Source organism: Gobio gobio (genome assembly GCF_949357685.1).
Source record: "Gobio gobio genome assembly, chromosome: 2".
Lineage (NCBI taxonomy): Eukaryota > Metazoa > Chordata > Actinopteri > Cypriniformes > Gobionidae > Gobio > Gobio gobio.
Window position 1 is genome coordinate 39003013 of NC_137098.1, and position 19079 is coordinate 39022091.

At 39.7% G+C, this 19079-nt stretch overlaps 1 protein-coding gene across 4 annotated transcripts in view; it reads left to right on the plus strand.

Moving 5' to 3' along the window:
- The window catches only part of smarcd3b (SWI/SNF related BAF chromatin remodeling complex subunit D3b), a 49978-nt gene that overhangs the window by 1441 nt on the left and 29458 nt on the right, over positions 1-19079 (plus strand). The window lies entirely within an intron of this gene.

Sequence of the window (19079 nt, forward strand, 5' to 3'; positions counted from 1 at the left end):
ACGAACTGGTCCTGAATGAGCGCGCACGCGCACACACACTGGTGCACGTGTTAATCCTGTCTTCTCCATCACTGGACTTCAGTACGGATGGAGGGTCCTTTATGTCCTTAATGCTGACTGGAGTGAGAGGTTCAAAGCAGCACTTAAGGCTGTAGTGGAGTTATGAGACATCAGATGCCCCCTGTACTCTGTAAAGAGCCTAATTATCTCAGCTTCAGTTGTAGGGGTTGAAAGTGCTAAGCAACATAAAGATGCTCTACCTCAAGTTTTCTCTGTGGTTCCTTCAGAGATGGGAAACCTGGAAATGTTAAGGGACTGAAAAACTGATTTTCAGGCCTGGGAAAGTCATTGTTTCCGAAGGCATGGAGATATCTTTATTGAATATAACAACATTTTCTAGTAATATAAATAGCTCTGTGTGAATGCAGTCTCTTTGTGTAGTAGTCACTCACAAACAATTGGAGGAATCATGGGAAATTAATTATTTGGTTGAAAGAAAGTGTTTTAGTGCTGGTTACAACACTATGTAATACATTGTTTCATTTATATTATATATTATTATATTATGCTCCTACACAGATTTGGAATCTCTAAATCCTAATATTTACGCAGTTACATGCATGTCCTTACAGATATTAACCAAAGTGATAACAGTGACACTTTGTCAAAAGATCAAATAATATTAACACTATGCTATATATTTAAATTGTGCAGAATGTGTGATAACACCCATATGGACTTAGATCCCAATGGTTTCTCCCTACACTCTAAAAAAAAAGGTTCTATATGGCACCAAAAATGGTTCTTGGCTCGTAAATTACGAGTCGTAATCATAGGGGAACCTTTTTTAGTGCTATATAGCACCAATTTTGGTGCTTCAGTGGTTCTTCAGCGGTTCTTCAGAGGTGCTATATAGCACCTTAGTCAAAGAACCGGTGAAGAACCTCTGAAGAACCGCTGAAGAACCACTGAAGCACCAAAATTGGTGCTATATAATACTAAAAAAGGTTCCCCTATGATTACGAACCAAGAACCATTTTTGGTGCCATATAGAACCTTTTTTTTTTTAGAGTGTAGTGATCTGAAAAATGCCCCCTTTTCTTGTGGTCCTATACATGCACGTACAGAACTGATTGTTTTGATGTCACACAGGATAAATTAGGTGTAAGAGTAAGCTCCCTGTACATGTCAAAGAAGATACACATGACTTGTGTGCCTCTGATGAAATAAATACTTGAAAGCGATTTTTATATTCTATAGCTTGAGATTTAAAATATAAAAGCATATTCACACTGATGAACATAAATCGCTATGACATTTTTTTTCTTCCCTTCATTGCATTGAATGCATTCTGCTTTCCAGTCTTTGTTAACCTAGTTATTAAGATGTGCTGCTTTCCTCTTCCCCAACAGGACTGATATTATAATACTCCATCATAATTTAGTGGTTTCTTATGTGAGTGGAGTGACCCTGACGTCAGTGTCTGTTCACTCCTCATATCAAGAAAGGTTTATGGGCAGTTTCCTTTGGGGGTAATAATGCATAATGCAAAAACAGCATATTATAATATGTCACAGATTTATAAAAGGTCTGTGTTTTCCTGTGTAGCATATCTTATGTTCTGTTGCCTTCTTCAAAATAATATTGTGACAAAGCATTTGTGGTTTTAGCATCGAGTTGCCGTTCCCCCTCAAGTTTGTCCCGCTTCTATATCTGTCTTGGGTGTTTGCTGAGTGAATCACCAGAAGAATTAAGAGTATTCAGGAGTTGTGCTATACACAAGCTTTTATTTCTCTGGTGAGATGCAAGCAGCTGGAATTTTGTGTTTTTGCTGCATCCCTTCTGCTTGGGTGCACTGCTGGAACGTCCACCGCCACTGACTGTAGAGACTGAACATCCAGGGCTACTCATGGTGACCAGTCTGGCTATGCTATCCATGCTGGTTTTTTATGAAAGCTGGGGCTGTGCCTCTTATGTTGATTGTCCTGTGTGCAGCATTTCATGTTAAATGTGAGTTTGAGTGGGTAACAGTGTGGTCTGTGGTCATATTTGATCCTCCTCTTGCGTGCTCTGAAGCCATTCAGACTTTAGGGAGACATTAGATTTCTGTGGCATCCTTGCAATAATTTTTTCTCTTTTTTTCCCTCTTTTTTTTCTTTTCAAACTCCAACTGCAGTCTAAGGGACCGATCATCCAGAAATAAAATTGTCAGTTTATTCACCCTTAAGTTGCTCAAACCCAATAGGCGTAGTTTTGTTTTGTTTTGTTTTGTTTCTTTCTTTTTTACCATGGAACATAAAAGGATGGAGTTTTGTAAAAATGGGCAAATGTTCTCAACCTTTTACCATTCAAAAGTTTGTGCTAGATAGATAATGTTTTTTTGAAAGAAGTCTCTTTTGCTCAAGGCATTTACTTGATCAAAAATACAGTAAAACGGTAATGTAAAATGTTGTTACAATGAACTGTTTGAATATATTTTAAAATATAATTTATTCCTGTGATGCAAAGATTATTTTTCAGCAACCTTTTAGTCTTGAGTGTCACATGATCCTTCAGAAATCATTCTATTATGCTGATTTACTGCTCAATACATTTATTTTTGTTATCAATGTTGAAAACTGTTGTATTGCTTAATATTTTTCATTATTTCAGGATTCTTTGATGAAGAGAATAAAAGATCAACATTTGTTTAAAATAATTTTTTGTAACATTATAAATGTTTTTACTGACACATTTGATCAATTTAATGCATCCTTACTGGAAGTATTAATTTATTTTAAAACAAATTAAAAGAGGCAATTAAAACATTGTAATAATGGCTTTTCAAATAATAGCTTGTCTCATTTTTGGCCATATTGTACTTTTTTATTTATTTAATTATTTTACGTTGTTCACCAGGGTAGAATTGTACCAGCCATTTATAATTTCTTACTTAAATTGGAATGTAAAGTTCACACTAGAGGCTTAGTAACTACTAGTTTCTAACTAACTCAGTACTTTATTCGGTTGCATCATTAGGTCATATGCTCTCCGTAAAGTAATGCTGGGGTTTTCAAACATTATGATGCCAAGGACCCCCAAATATGATGAACCTTTTATGTTCTATCCTAGAACCCATCTATATATTTTTATATGAAAAAATATTTAATCTGTTAAATAAATAGTGGGTGACATTATAAATACAACATATCGTTTCCAAACTTAAATTGGCTATACTTAATGTTGGGTGTATAAACCTGCAGAAGAACATTTTCAATAAAAAATTACTTTTATAAGCAACTTTCACAATAAATGTACGTAAGCAGCACATACTGTGTTAAGAAAACTCCAAGTGAGCAAGATAAAGGGGACTATAGTGAGAAAAACTCACTAGAAAGATGTAAAACAAACATATACGATTCTGGCAAGAAAGGAGAGAAACATTTAGAAATGTTCTGTAGACTTTAAACGTTTCTGCTTTGTCTTTTTATTCTCTGAAATCTTCTGGGGACCCCTTAGAACCTTCTGGAGGACCCCTGGGGTCAAAAGTTTAAAAACCCCTGAAGTAGTCGCATTTAAATGCCGTTAATATTCTAATAGCAGCCTTCAAATCGTGAGCAGAAGTGTTGAAATGCTGTGAATTTCAGTTTATCCTTCATTCTAACATTTGCCTTACGTAGCTAACATTAAAAATAAGTTAAATATGATTGTCATGTGTAGATCAAACATGCACAAGATAAAGAGAAATATCAAAGTTATTTAATAATCCAAGAGTACACGCAGGAGTAAGGGAGCAAACACTACACAACAACATAAGCAATACCGGCCAAAAAAACACAGGAAACTCAGGGTTTAAATAGACATGGTGATTGACTGGAACCGAAACGGTCTAATGGGACTATTTACTAAAGGAGGGAATTAACTAAAGATTAGGGACACAAACAAAGAGCAAACTAGACTAAACTGAACAACGATACTTAATCGTGATCATAATAGGTATTTTTCTGTTGCTGTAAAACTGTATTTGAAATGAATAAGGATCAATAAATAAATACTGATACAAAAAAAACATAAGAAATCACAATTATTTATTATGACTGATTTTAAGATTCGTTTCCATTTACGTCAAAACCAGGCTAAGTTGTAACGTATGCACAGCATGTGCAACCGGCAGTCTACAGTGGCCATGTAAGAAATCAATGCCTTTCCTGTAAAAGAAAATCACACTCTTCTGTGAAAAGAATCTCATGAAAATTATTTAAAATTAAACAAAACAATTAATAATTATAAAATAGAATACCTGCTGTTTCTCAAATGTTTGGAACTGTTATTTCAGGCATTTTTAAAAACCCAGCAGAGAAAGATGTCATGGTCAAGCCTTAAACTTTTTGTATCTCTGAAAGCACAAATTGTTCTTTATAGAGGACAAAAATTAATATTCAGGAGTGAATCAGGAGGATACCAGAAAAGTAGTCAAAAGCCGTGTAATAGCTTTGTGCGAGAAACAGACTAAAATCTAAGTGAATTACAGTAATTTCTGCTATAGTATATTGTTAATATTTAAATCTAAATTGCTTTTGTTGCTGTATAGTGTTGTAAAATGATTTGAAACATTATGAGAAGTTTTCTTACTATCGGCTGCTGTGTCTCAACGGAAACTTTCTTAGGCATCTGTTAAATGTTTTAACCTTTGAGGATTGAACGCAGTGTGGACAGATTAGCTTCAAAGTATTAAGTCAGTTGTTTCAAACGAGGACATTGTAGTACCAGGTTGTGGTCTAGTACCAAGCTGCAGGTGTGTCTTTGAGCTTGAAGCCTTGTATTCTCTCTGGAAACAATTCCAGCGGGGCCAGCAACACTTAGAATGGTTCACAGAAGTTCGCTTCAGTGCCCAGCAATCTTCTGAGAGTGAGAGAAATCCCATTAGTATTCAAGGACCCACTTTTTCTAGCTGTCACACCTCAAGAGCTTTAGGGAGAATTGGCTCTTTCACTAGTGAGAGTGCAGGCAGAGAGATGAAGGGGTGATTATTAAATACTCTCTTTCTTTCATTCTTTTTCTTTTCTTCTCCTTTGCTGCCTTTCTGCTGGTCTAAATGTAAAGAATTAGAATGATAGGATGCCTAGACTCTAGAAACGCCTCATGCCATGCTGCTCTTTGTTCAGCACAACAATACGTCTTCTCATTTATTAGACACCTGCAGTATTTGCATCTCTGTTTTAAATATGTATTTGTACTTAATCCAAGCCTGTTCATTTATTTAAATAATATTTTATTTATTTGGCACACACAGTGGACCCAAAAAGTATTTGAATATCATTATAATAAAATATGAAACCAAATGACATTTATTTGAAAAAAACAAAAAAAACAACGCACAAACACTTTTTCAAGCTAAATGTTTAGTGAAAGTAAGTTTGTTTTCAATTGTAAAATGATGATTGTTATAAAAAAAATTAAAAGACATTTTGTGAGAATGTAATTATTAATGTTATTACTATTCCTTGGAATCAGTTAGTTACAAGTACAAATGTCAAAAATAGCTTGGTTCTGCAAGAACTTTAATTGTCTGCTGATGCCACTTGGCTTGATATTTTGCAGTCTAAGGTCCTGTCCCAAATGGCACCCTAAACACTCGTGGTCTTCCTACATGTCCACACTTTTGTGACGTAATGCTAACGCTTTGACTGTTGAGAAGAAGTCTGCTGTGGAACTTGCACCAGTGTGGGCTCAGCAAAGGTGCGCATCAAGGGCGAATATTGACCACAAAGGGGGCACTCACAAACACCCTTCTGAAACCTAAAAATACACATGGGACACCCTATACGGTCTCATGGACCTAATGGACACGTGCACGTGGCAGCCATTGTAAGTCCGCACGACCAAAAGTGCATATGAAGTGTGCCATTTTAAACGGGGTCGAGTGTATCTGGGGCCACTGTTATTTTTTTTCCTTGAAGGTTTTGTATAGTTTCCATATTTTTTATTCAATTAGTAGAAAATATTTCCCGTCCCCCCCAAAATACAGGTCACTGTTTTAAAAAGTCTATGGCTTTTATGTCCAAGGTTACTTGCAGAGAGATATGGACAATTAAGGACTTCCTTATTTTGCTGGACTGGAATGCTTTGGCAGCATTAAGGTAAAACAAGCTTTGCAGAAACTTCCTGCAAGCTCTTAGGAGGGGGTTTGATTTGCTTATGCAAGAAAACGTGAATTGTGAATGCAACTAAAAGCAAAGTAATCAGCCTAACTTTTAAGAAATAATTTGTATATATATTTATTAAAAAAAAATTGTTTTGTAGCTCAGTAGAGTGCCTTATATTGTTCATGACCCTTTGAATGAACTTGATGTTTTATTGCCCTGTGGTAGATGCCACCATCTGCCAGATTGGACTTTAAGGTTTGGTTGGACATTTCAGGATATGATCTTGCACTGCTTTGGTCAGCAATTCATACATTTCTGGTTAGTTGACTAACCTCGAATTTATTTCATGATGCAGTTCAGACCAACCGTCTGGATTAAATAGTGATAACCTTATTACATTGATCCTGATTCTTTACATCCAATGGCAGTGTTCTGGTCTTACATGATGTGTAATTACAGGTTATTTCCCTAAGTGTAAATCTGCGCCTGCTGTGCGGGTGGGCCTTGGGGTATGCCACAGTATTTTACACACATCTCTCCTGGACTCAGATGGGGCGAAATTGTGAGGCAGGGCAGGCTGATAGTTGGCTCACTGTGTGAGTCTGTAGTGCAGTGTGCCGCTTCGCCCGACTATGGTGCTTTTTGGTCGTCTCTGAGACAGACTGTCTGGCTTACAGAGAGCTGACCCAATTTTTACAGGGGAAAGGCTCAATATCTCATTTAGTGCTCCCCCCCCCCAAACCGAGTAAGCAAGGGGAAGAGAGAGAGTCTGGGTTGACTGAATGGCTTGTTATTGTAAATCCATATTGAATTGGCACTTTTGATACATGGAGCTGATGCCTTTAAAGCTGACCGGTTGCTTTTCAGATGTGCTGTGTGTTTGTAATACAATGAAAGGACATGAATGTTTGCCTTTGTGCTGTAATATGAAGATTTGAAAGGCATTCTTTATACCAGGCTCGATTAGACCCTCACTGTCTCTGGCCTCATTCTGTCCATCTCTGTCCACATTAATGGAATGAGAATGAAGTATGTAGGTTAAAGAGACAGAAGTATTTGTTTATGTATATGGGTTGATGAGAGGAACGGATATCAGGAAAATAATAGAAACACAATATTTGTTCAGGGCTTAAAGGGTTAGTTCACCCAAAAATTAAAATTCTGTCATTAATTACTCACCCTCATGACGTTCGACACCCGTAAGCCCGTATATTCGGAACACAAATGAAGATATTTTTGTTGAAAGCTGATGGCTGAGAAAGGCTTCAGATAGGCCTCCATTGGCATTCAGTACATTTACACTCCCAAGACGCATAAAAGGCACTTAAAACGTCGTTACAAAGTCCATCTCACCACAGTGACTCTACAATAATTTTACGATGCGACGACAATAGTTTTTGTGCTCAAAAAAAAAATCTAAATAACACCTTTATCCAACCTGTTATTGTCTTCCGTGTGTGCCTCCACGACGCATGCGCGAGAATATGACGCATGCGTTAATAATATTTAATAATAACAATTAATAATAACAAATAATCAAAAATAATAGAACAGTCTAAAGTCTAAAAGTCCTTTTCAGGTAGAGAAAATGAGTAATCGTATGTAAAATAGCATTGCCTAGTTTTCACTGTAGAAATTAAACAGATTAATTCTTATTAAAGTTACAAAAGTTATTAAGTCAAGTGCGTTGTGTGATTTTATTTATTTTTTCTTCTTTGTCCTTTGTTGTTTAATCAACATTAAACAAAGAGAACAGCAGGTTTATTAGGAGCTTTAAGAGCTGCAACTGTCTCAACTGTTAATGTTCGCTTAAAATATAACAGACTACGCTTACTAGGATACTCGCCAGGACGAAGTAATATGTCCCTCAAGCGCAAGAAGACGTGAAAGAGGGCTCAATTCAGCATTCGCACACTGTCTGAGAAGCGGCTTTCTGGGTGCACACTTCGGATGTGTGCACACAAAACTTCTCACACTATTGAATTCTCTCTTTCGCATCTTCTTGCGCTTGAATATTTAATTTGGCAAGGCCTAAAAGGCAAGGCATTATTCCAGTCTTCAGTGTGACACGATGCTTCAGATATCATTCTAAACTGTAAACCCAAAAAAATTGGGGTAGTTAACTATAGGGATGTGCAATTAATCGCAATCACAAAACAATCACGATTTGACTGCGTTTTTTGTAAAAAAAAATAAAAATAATTATTTATATTTTAATTCCGAATACTGCAACGTTCTTGTGTGCATGTTTAAGATGAAAACCAATCAGAGCTCACTCAGCGCATCACGCAAATACGACAAAGCTGAGTGGGAGAACAGAATAGGCGAATGGGAGGAAAGAACACAAAATATGGCTGCAAAATTATTTGGGGCCAAAGAGAAATTCAACATCGGTCGTTTGGGAGTATTTTGAATTCAGGGGAGTGGATGTGTCACAGAGCAAGGTAATTTGCAAGACCTGTAAAATGATTATTGCAAAGAAATGGGGTAATACTACAAACCTGTTCCAACACTTAAAACAGCACCATAAAACTGTATGATCAATGCATGTTGACAAAGTCCATCGAAACACCTGAAAGCCAGCCTGAACCGACTGAATAAGTATTCATCGTTCAAGCATTTGCAAGCGTCATGCCTTTTATGAGAGGATCAAAACGGCCCAAAGAAATTACAGACTCAATCATCATGTATGCGAAGACGTGGACCCTGCATATCAATAGTATGTAACAATAACATGAACTAACATGGGGCACTTCAGCGCTGGGAAGATGACTGTGTATTTAAACTGGGTCATTTATGTAGTAGAAATGTGAAATTATTTTTGAATTTGGTGCCTTCTAGACCGAGAAAAGACAGAAAATGTATTTTTGTCTCATGTGGATGAAAGACAACAACTCCCAGAATGCACTTGCTTTGCTGCCCTAGGAGGCCACTCCCAAAGCCACGGCTACTGGTTATCACTTGCCCACCGCGGCACCGCCCCCAACGTTGTTTTGATATTCATAGTAATAAATTAATTTCGTTCAGTTAGCGAACAGACACTACAATTAAAAACTGAATGTGTCTTTTCATTAAAGTGTGAGTGAGCCGAACGAAAGTCACGGCACAAATGCAGCAGGAGTCAGATTTCATTCATCATGAGAGCAAAGAACTGAGGTAAGCGCGGCAGTCATTCTCGACCCGTGTCCAGTCTGGCGCGTTATCAGATCATGCCTATGGAAGCTAAACTTTCATAGGAATTCATTGAAAAGTTGAAACACTCACTTTGCTCTGTACTGCTCCGTTATGAAAGCACTTCTTGTGCACTGAATACATTTAGAATGTAGCATGTTTGAAAAAGAAAAAACAATTGCCAAAAGAAAATCGTAAAATCAATATAATAATAAAATATGATTATTTTGTCCATATTGCACAGCCCTAACAAACGTAAAGATTAAGTTAGTAGAACTTATATTAGCAGATGCTTATATTAGCATGTGCTAATATAACTAGCAAAGTAACAGTGTTACTTTGCTAGTTATATTAGCACATGCTAATATAAGCATCTGCTAATATAAGTTCTACTAACTTAATCTTTACGTTTGTTACATTTGCATGTTTATAGTTAAGCAACATAAATGACATATATAAGCTACATTCATAGTATCAGCGGAATATGGTTGTCCAGGATTTGAGTCCATAGTATGGTTGTTCACACACACAGTTCAGTTATTTAGGGGAGTGACAACCACATTCTATAACCCAGTGGTTCCCAAACTGTTTAGAGTGGCATTCCCCCTGGGGCATTTAACATCCTTTCATCCTCTCGTTCGCTTAGACTGCAGTCACACATTTTCCATTAAGGGACAATAAATTGATTTTTTTACCTTTATAAACTAACCCTATTAAATGTATGTGTCATGTTTTATGCCAAATTCTTTAAATTCCATTAATATAATTATTAATATAATAAATAAAGCAATAAATTAAACTAAATGAATAATTCCAATCAAATGAAAGCCTTCTTTGCATTGCAGTGGTACAAGCTGCATCTAAGGGTGCTTTCACACTGGCAGTTCAAAATGGGGTATGGTTTGCATGAAAAATGTGTAATGTGAAAGCTGTCATGCGGCCCCGGGAGCGTACCTCATCAGCGGCAGTTGCCAGGGGGTCCATGTCAACGCCCCACCACTGCCACTAAAAGCTGCACACATAAAGCCTAAAGTGGTAAGTCTATCTTTTTCTACACTGCAGTACTGGAGGGAGACAACAGTAGATCTTTGGGTTTGGACTACACTGCAGTTTTGACTACTTCTTTAAGGCCAGTTCGTAACCCCAATTTTCCTGGGATTTACCACTTGTACTTGACTTTGTCTGTTTGTCACCATTTGAGCCTTTGAAGTCAGGTGACCTTAAAGGATAAGTTCACTTCAAAATGAAAATTTCCTGATTATTTACTCACCCCCATCTCATCCAAGATGTTCTTGTCAACATGATTTTAAGGAAAACATTCCAGGATTTTTCTCCATATAATGTATTTCAATGGCAACCAAGGGGTTGAAGGTCCAAATCAATGCAGTTTCAAAGGGCTTCGAATGGCTCTGCACGATCTCAGCTGAGAAATAGGGTCTTATACTTTTTTTAACCATGAATGCTCGACTTCAGTGTTATGATTCTTCACGGCGTATGATGGCATCACGCCGGAAAGGCCACGTATGTGGAAGTACCGACCCTGTGCTGAAAAAAGTTCTGCTCCAACTTCAAAATCGTCCGACATCATTGTTTTACCTTTATTTTTGTAAAGGGTGTTTGATTTAGTCTTTGCACGTTATTTTTAACACTGGGTCGGTACTTTCACCTACGTCACGGCCGTGACCTTTCCGACGTAATGTCACACGCCATGAAGAATCACAACACCGAAGTCGAGCATTCGTGGTTAAAAAGTATATCAATTTAAATTTTTTTATTGAAAATGGCTGATTGTTTCTCTAGATAAAACCCTATTCCTCAGCTGGGATCATGCAGAGCCCACTAAATTATGTTTTAGTAACATTGGGAGAAGCACGTTCAGATAATTAAACCTAATTCAACACGAGTGGAGCACATTCAGGTAATCAACCCTATCAACGAGACAAAAGGTATAGAGGGTATACACGTGACGTCACCTTCAGCTGGAGTGACTGCGGTTACGCCACATTGAGTGGCAAAACGACTGAAAGGCAGCATTGGTTCGCAGCGTGAATGCAGTGAAAAACACACAAAACAAGGCCCGACGCCAGAGGGGGGGTTGGGGGAGTCTTGGCCACGGACCCCATGGACATCCCTGTGCCCCCCTCCGGACCGAGGGAGATGGACTTGATAATAGCGTGTCATTTTTGCACTCAAACCACTGCCCAGGCAGTGCCCAGGCACTCATGATTTACTGCTTCGCATATTGCTTTTAGAGGGAAAAGTTGCCCAACACTGCTGATCTAGGATCTATAATCCACTGTAAGAAACTGTAATAATAGCATCTTATTAGCGATGATTTGGCAAAAGAGCCAGTACGTTTCTGTATTTGCACTCGTCAAATTATTAAATTTCCAATGTGTTTCCCCTTCGGTGAGTAATGTAGCCAATCACAGACATGTTTATTGATTTCTAAAAACGCAATGGCCAATCACAGGTGTTGAAGTTAGAATCCACTCACCGCTCCAGTTCTGCACACGCGCTAATCCTCTCTAATAAAGTGTAGACATGTAAATAAGGTTCATTGTGCTGAGCTTCACTGATTAATATAACGGAACTTTGTGAGATCGCGTTCATTGAATGAGTGACAGCTTTTAGTGATTATAAAGGGAGCACTATTTGCGCGCTGTCTAGGCGATATAAATTTTTTTTTAATAGGCCTATAATATATTCAGAATTTGAATAAAACTTGTTTTCAATTCTTGACAAGTGGCCACACATACACACTTTAATACATAGACCCATATCCGCATATACATGCGGGATTCATTCTCGAAATTGTGATGACTGACAGTGATATTTATGTATCGAAATCAGGCTCATATAAATGTCAGGAAAACACGATTCCTGGCTGCATGTCAATATTCATGGATCACTGGATCTTTGCCAAGTTGTAAAGAACACTATATCGAGTCTAACCTTCAGTTTAAACTGATAACTGTTTGTTTTACTCGCGGTTTCCCCTATTAACTCCAGTCACGCAGCAGCTCTTCTGCCACTCAGTCCCGGCTGAGGGGGCGTGTTCCGGTGGGAAAGTGACGTCGATGCATAGCTTCTATACAGCAGACTTATGTAGCACAGGTGATTTAGCTACGTAGTAGTGACAAGATACAATACATAACACACAATAGTGCTTTAATTAATTTATGTTGATTGTATTAAAACATGTGAAAATAGAGGACTGCCCCTTTAAGCCTGCTCTTTCTAGAACGTGCTCTCGGGCAGAGGGAGAGTTGAATCCTCCATTTTGAGAAGAGCGTTAGAGCAGAGCACCTGTGGGTAATGTGTCTGAACATCGCTATTTTGAGACCAAATATTTGATAAAAGACATCACTAAACAAGGATTTGGTCAGGTTTTTTTCCCTGTGGAAACATTTCTGGATATTTCCTTTGATGGCGAGCCCCCATGGATCTGGACACTAGACTATCTGATTGAGTAGGCCTAAACACCATATCGTGAACTTCAAATTTCTTCAAATTTGAGGTGGGATCTTCACTCACATTTTTCTTCAATTTTTTTTTCCTTTCATTTGATACTGAGTGATTAATTTTTTTTAAATGTGATTTATTCAAATGATCGGGTTTAAAGGACTATTTTTCCATAATTTTTTTCTGCTCTTTCACACAATAGAATAGACTTTAGACTATACACGCAATAGACTTTAGTTTTTTCTAAAAAAAACGTTTTCCTTCAATTTTTTTAGGAAAAACAAAACTAACTTTGACTGGAAAAAAACAGTCTATGAGAACTGTTGAGCTTGAATTTCGTTGACTTTGAGAAATACTGCTGGTACACTTTCAGATTTTTGTATTCATACCAAGCTATTGGATGAATGTGAAAATTTTTTTTTTTTACATGTATATAAGTGTGTGGTTATTTACAAAGGTGCACCTATAGGGTTTTTGTGAGATCTAACTTTTGTATATTTTTCATACCGGTATATTGTTCATTTGATTGTTTTTCTGTGTTTCTGTGTTTACAACAAATGTATTTCCTTATTATCTTTACATTTTAAATTGTAAATAGTCGGCTGATATCAAAAGAAGTCCTGATTCATTTTATCTGTATGTCTTAAATTACTATTATCTCAGGCTCCCTAGTCGAACCTAGTGGTCCACAAAAATAATCTACCTACTGCAATCAGGTGTGGCAGGTGTTACACTTGCCTCTGTTTGTTGACAGTTTATCAGCATTTTGGTTTGCCCGTTTGCTATCATGTCACAGCTTCAGTCTTCTTCGTCTGATGTCGAAACCAACTTCCCTGGGGATACTCTGCCGCAATCTGCCGGCCCAAGGACCACTCCTCCTCCGCCGGACACTGCACTTGAGCAGCCGCCAGCCTGCCTGATCAACCTCACACTCTCCAAGACGCAGAGGCCAACACTCGCCTCCACTGGCGAGATGCCCAATCGGGAGGTGGACAGTATTAGGATTGAGGCAAGTGCTGGCTAATTCGGAAGTGCATTTCTCATGGAAGATGAACAAAGCGGAACTGTACAGTCAGCCTACCTCTCTCCCAAGTCCTCTCCAGCTCCCAAGACGGCCAAGAGGCAGAGTAAAGCCCGCCGGTCTCAGAACTCGCCTCGCTCAACACCACCGTCTTCCTCCCGCACAAGAGCCGGCTCGCTTGGAGCGATGGGCCGCAACAACAGGCCTGGCCGCATGCAGTCAGGCCCGCCGGCCTCCCCTCAGCCTCTCAGTATTTTCCTCCAGCTGTTTCTAACCCTCTCCATTTTCAGTGGCCTCCAGCTCCCATTGCAAATGCTAGCGCGAGCTTGCTAGCGACTCAAGCTCAAACTTTCCAACCGTATCCTCCGACTTTTTCTAACCACTCCCCTTTTCAGTGGCCTACAGCTCCAGCAACTCACGCAAGTGCAAGGCCACCCCGCCTACAGCAAAAGCCTACAGGTCTCATCTTCATCTTTCTTTTCCTCCTCATGCTCCTATCAATTTCCCCTTCCAAATCCCAGAGGCAGTCTGCAGGTCAGTGGTACATTCCAAAAGAAAAATCGATAGGATAATTCTCGTCTCATCTACCCTCCTAGACAACTCCCATTGTTCCAAACGCAAACTCCTTTCCCTGCTCGGCCACTTAAACTTTGCAATGCGCATCATTCCGCAAGGCCGTCCTTTCATTTAGCATCTCCTCTCGCTCGCATCTTCGGTTCACGCGTTGGAGGACCTTATTTCGATTAGACGTGCCGTGGCGAACTTAGGTTATGGATAACATTCCTAAATCAGTGGAACGGCCTGTCTTTTTTCTATAACAATCTCATTTTGTCAAGGATTCTGGTTTTCGTATCCATGGCCACCACAGCTCCAAGACATACCACAGTCCTCAGCACTGTTCGAGCTTTACCCTCTAGTAGTAGCGGCTTTTCTGTGGGGGAAAGAATGGACTGCTAACAGCATCTTAGTGCATTGCGACAAAGAGGCAACAGTTCAATGCATTAATAAAGGCCGCTCTCATTCACCCGCTCTGATGCCCCTTCTAAGACGTCTCATCTGGATCTCAGCTTGCAATCAATTTATCATAATTGCAAAACACATCCCCAGGTCTGAAAATCAAATTGATGACTTAGTCTCGTTTTCTGTTTCAGAAATTCAGGACAGTGGCTCCAGTGGCGGACCAATTCCCTACTCCAGTACCTCATTAGTATTCAGAACTGATATTCCCATAACCCACCCGTTAACCTCTCCTCGACACATCGCTCGAAACCATTCTCCAAGCAGTTTCCCCCAGAACTGTCCAATCATACGTGACAGCGTGGAGATGTTTTAAAGCTTTCCACTTCTCATATAACATGCAGTTCCCCAATTTTTCTCTCCTTTCGATTACCTCATTCATTTCATATCTCAACAGCATTAAGGGCCTCCAAGTCTGGTCTATCAAAGGCTACCTGAGCGGCATATAGTAGCAGTGTCACGCAGAGTAAGAGGGAGAGAATCCCAGAGTTTCGGGGCCACAGCACGGAATTATCTACCACCCATAATAGAAAGACAGAAACGATGTACAGTAAGAAGTCTTAAGTCAGATGACCGAAGAGAACGAGGAGAATAACAGTGTAGAAGTTCAGATAAATAATGGGGAGCAAGTCCATGAAGACATTTAAAAGTTAACAATAGACTTTTATACTGAATGTGGACAGAAACAGGTAGCCAATGTAGATTATAGAGCAAAGGGGCAATGTGATCAGATTTCTTGACCTGATTCATGACTCTGGCAGCAGAATTTTGTACATATAGTAGTCTAGCGATTGTTCTAGCGGGCAGCCCAATAAGAAGTGAATTACAGTAGTCGCGACGTGAGGTTATTAAAGGTCCCATGGCATGAGCATTTTATTTTATGAGGTTTTTTAACATTAATATGAGTTTCCCTAGCCTGTATATGGTCCCCAAGTGGCTAAAAATGTTGATGGGTGTAAACCGAGTTCTGGCTGTCTTTCTCTGCCTTTGAGAAAATGAGAGCTCAGACGAGCTGATCTTGAATTTTCCTGTTATGACGTCATACCAGGAAAAGTTACCTTCACTTCCTCTGTTTTGCCCGCCCAGAGCACTCTGAGAAAATGGATTCAGTTTATGTCAGCACAGGCTTTGCAAACAGACTTTACGATATGGATTCGACAACACCGCGACAAACAATGAGTAACAGTGTTCATTAATGCCTTATCTGTAATCAGAGATTTCTGATGTGTAGCTAATCATTCAAGTTCACTCAGACTTTCTTTCTAGATCATTTAATGATCGCCGTCTTGATGCCCTAAGCGTAATGCATCAGTGAATCAAGCCAGTGACTAAAACGATCGTTTCTGTTAGTAGCATGAAACAAATCCGTTTTTTAAGTGATTAAACTTCAGAGAGCGATCAAAGAACACTCTTTATAATGTCCAGAGCTGTCAATCACACGTCGCGAGTGTATCTGCACACTTGCCCAAACTGCCATTATAATGAATGACGCTGTTATGCAGCACAGTGAAGCTCTTACTGTATTCATGTCGATATTGTGTTTGCTGTTAGTTGTGTTGAAAGCATTTTGTGAGAGAAAACGCGTTGCAATGACGAGATCACTGCATTCACGCGATCAACAGACTGTCTGTTTACTCAATGCTCATCACTGCAGCCTTTCATGTGATAGGAATAGATCATAAAATAATGCTATAATCCACTCTTTGACGATTCGTTCATCTCGACTACCGTAATGGTACATTACATGTGTTACAAAGTTCGTAGAATAAGGTGGAAGAAGACAGAGTCGACGTGACTGGGACTGTTTATTCAGAACTCTCAGCTACAAATAAGCTTGCGCTAACAGCACAGCGCTCTCAACAACTCTGTACAATAAAACTTCCTCCAGCTCTCCGTGGTTCACGAGTGCCCAGTCAGTCTCTCTCTCTCATGCATGCAGTGCGTGCAGTGCCTCGCTAAACTACGCCCCTCCGCAACATAATCTAACACTCATTTCAAATGCAAAGATGTCAGCCAATCACAACAGTGGGCGTTTTCAATGAAGTCTCACAGCAGACTCGCCCCTTGAAACAGGGCATTCAGCCAGAGGGGTAATAACAGTATAGAAAAAATGCCTTTTATTTCTAAATGATGACATTTTTTGATGTAAAAATCATACTAACAATATAAGTACACCTCAGGAAACATTATAAAATAATAGAAAAATGCCATGCCATGGGACCTTTAAAGCATTGATTAGAGTTTCGATATCTTTAGTGCTGAGAGCAGGTCGCAGTCCATGCTTTACTTTCCACCTGTCTGTCGTCGAGACTTACTCTTTTGATGCTGTGAGTCTTGATCTCCCGTCGGATGCTGCGAGAGCCCTTACGATCAGTGTCTATCTTTTTTCTTTCTCTGTCCGGCTAGGCTTACCTGTCCGATACCGTGAGTCTTGATTTCTGTCGGACGCCGCGAGAGATCTCCTGGCTGGGTGTTTCAAATTTCCTTCACCGTGCCGTCGGCCGATAGGACTCACTCGTCTGACGCCGGGAAGTTGCTCCTCTCGGAGGCTGGACGGCCGCGCCAAACCACGCGTCCCCGTTTTTCGGCCAGTGGGGCCCGTCCGGCCGAAGCTGTGAGCTCCCGTCGGAGGCGGCACAGGCTCCCCCTTTTGGATGGTGTAAATCATACTGCTCCTCATTAAGCCGGTAGGGATTTAACCGTCCGATGCTGTGAGCCTTGGCCTCCCGTCCGATGCTGTGAGAGCCTTCCCGATCAGTCGTTCCAAATGATGGCTACTCCCCGTTCATCAGCCAGTAGGGTCTGTCTGCCCGATGCTGCGAGCTGCTCCCGTCATAGGCAACATGGGCCCTACTGGTCAAGCGAACAGGCTTCATCTCAAAAAGCACCAGCCCACCAATTCTCTGCGTATTTGGGGGGGGGTTTGTTTGGTTAGTTTGGTGGCTGTCCTTTGCTCTTTTGTTTTTAGGGGAATACTCGGGGTTCGGGCCAAAATTCCGAGCCCTGAGCCCTCCCCCGGACAGCACACCAAATACGCATAATCTTTACTCTATTTAATTTTGTGAATGTGTGAACTCGTGAAAGCCCTTCAAATCACTTTGAAACTGCATTGGTTTGGACCTTCAACCCGTTGGTTGTAATTGAAATAAGTTTTCCTCAAAAAAACTTAATTTCTTTTCGACTGAAGAAAGACAGACATTAACATCTTGGATGACTTGGGGGTAAGTAAAATATCAGGAAATGTTCATTTTAAAGTGAACTAATCCTTTAAAAAAATTTTTTTTTTTGGCCATTGTTTCCGTTAAGCGTGTTCGCAAATTACATGCTTTGTCTTTAATTGGGTTATGCCGGTTTCGACTCATGACCTGGATCTTTTATCGTTGGGACCATCCCATCTTTCAGTTTCAAGAAGCTCGTTGATGGGCGTGCTTGTGATTTCGCTCTGGTTGATGTGCACATGCGTTCATCTGAGAGAAGTGCCCATACAAGAAATTCCGCCCTTTATGATGTCATACATGTGCATTTGGAACAGAAATACTGTCATACATTCAACTAATTTTTTGAAACTTTGGCCATGTTTAGCATGAGAATCCAACTCTTTAACAGTGTAATAAGTCAGAATGCATGAAATAGCATTAGACATTCCCTTTAAGCACCACCTCTGGCGGTCAGAAGGAATTAAATGGAATGCTAGTTATGTAGCTTACTGTGGTTCAGTGAATTTTGGATGACTGGCGTATTTGTCACTCGGAATGGTGTTAGACTTGCAGAGTTATTTGTCTCTATCTAGCTGGTGCCGTGATAATTCACTAATGCTTAAGCACCATCTTTGGCGGACATCCAAAATTCACAGAACCACAGTTAGCCTATCTATGTAACCTTGCGCAAAAGTAGTTTGATTGAATGTCATGCATTTATTGTTTTATGGCACTACCATTTTCCTGTTTTTACACCTAGAGGTAGTATTTTTCCTGTTAGAAATGCATGCTCGATTTTAACAATATTTTATATTGAGGTAGGAGCAAATTAATGGTTTGGGAACCACTACTATAGCCAAACTCACACCTGTAAATCTTCAAGATTCACAACCACATTCTCAGAAAACCCGCACTGTGTGAACTGAACCGGACTAGGACAACTGAGTGCAAGAAGACCCACTCTGCACTGCACAAACGTGTGTCTACAGAGTGTTTTCTTGTGTCTTTTCGATAACTTACAGAGACATGAGCTGTGTGTCAAAAACACTCTGGCACTGTTTTTCCACCAGAGCTAATCCATAC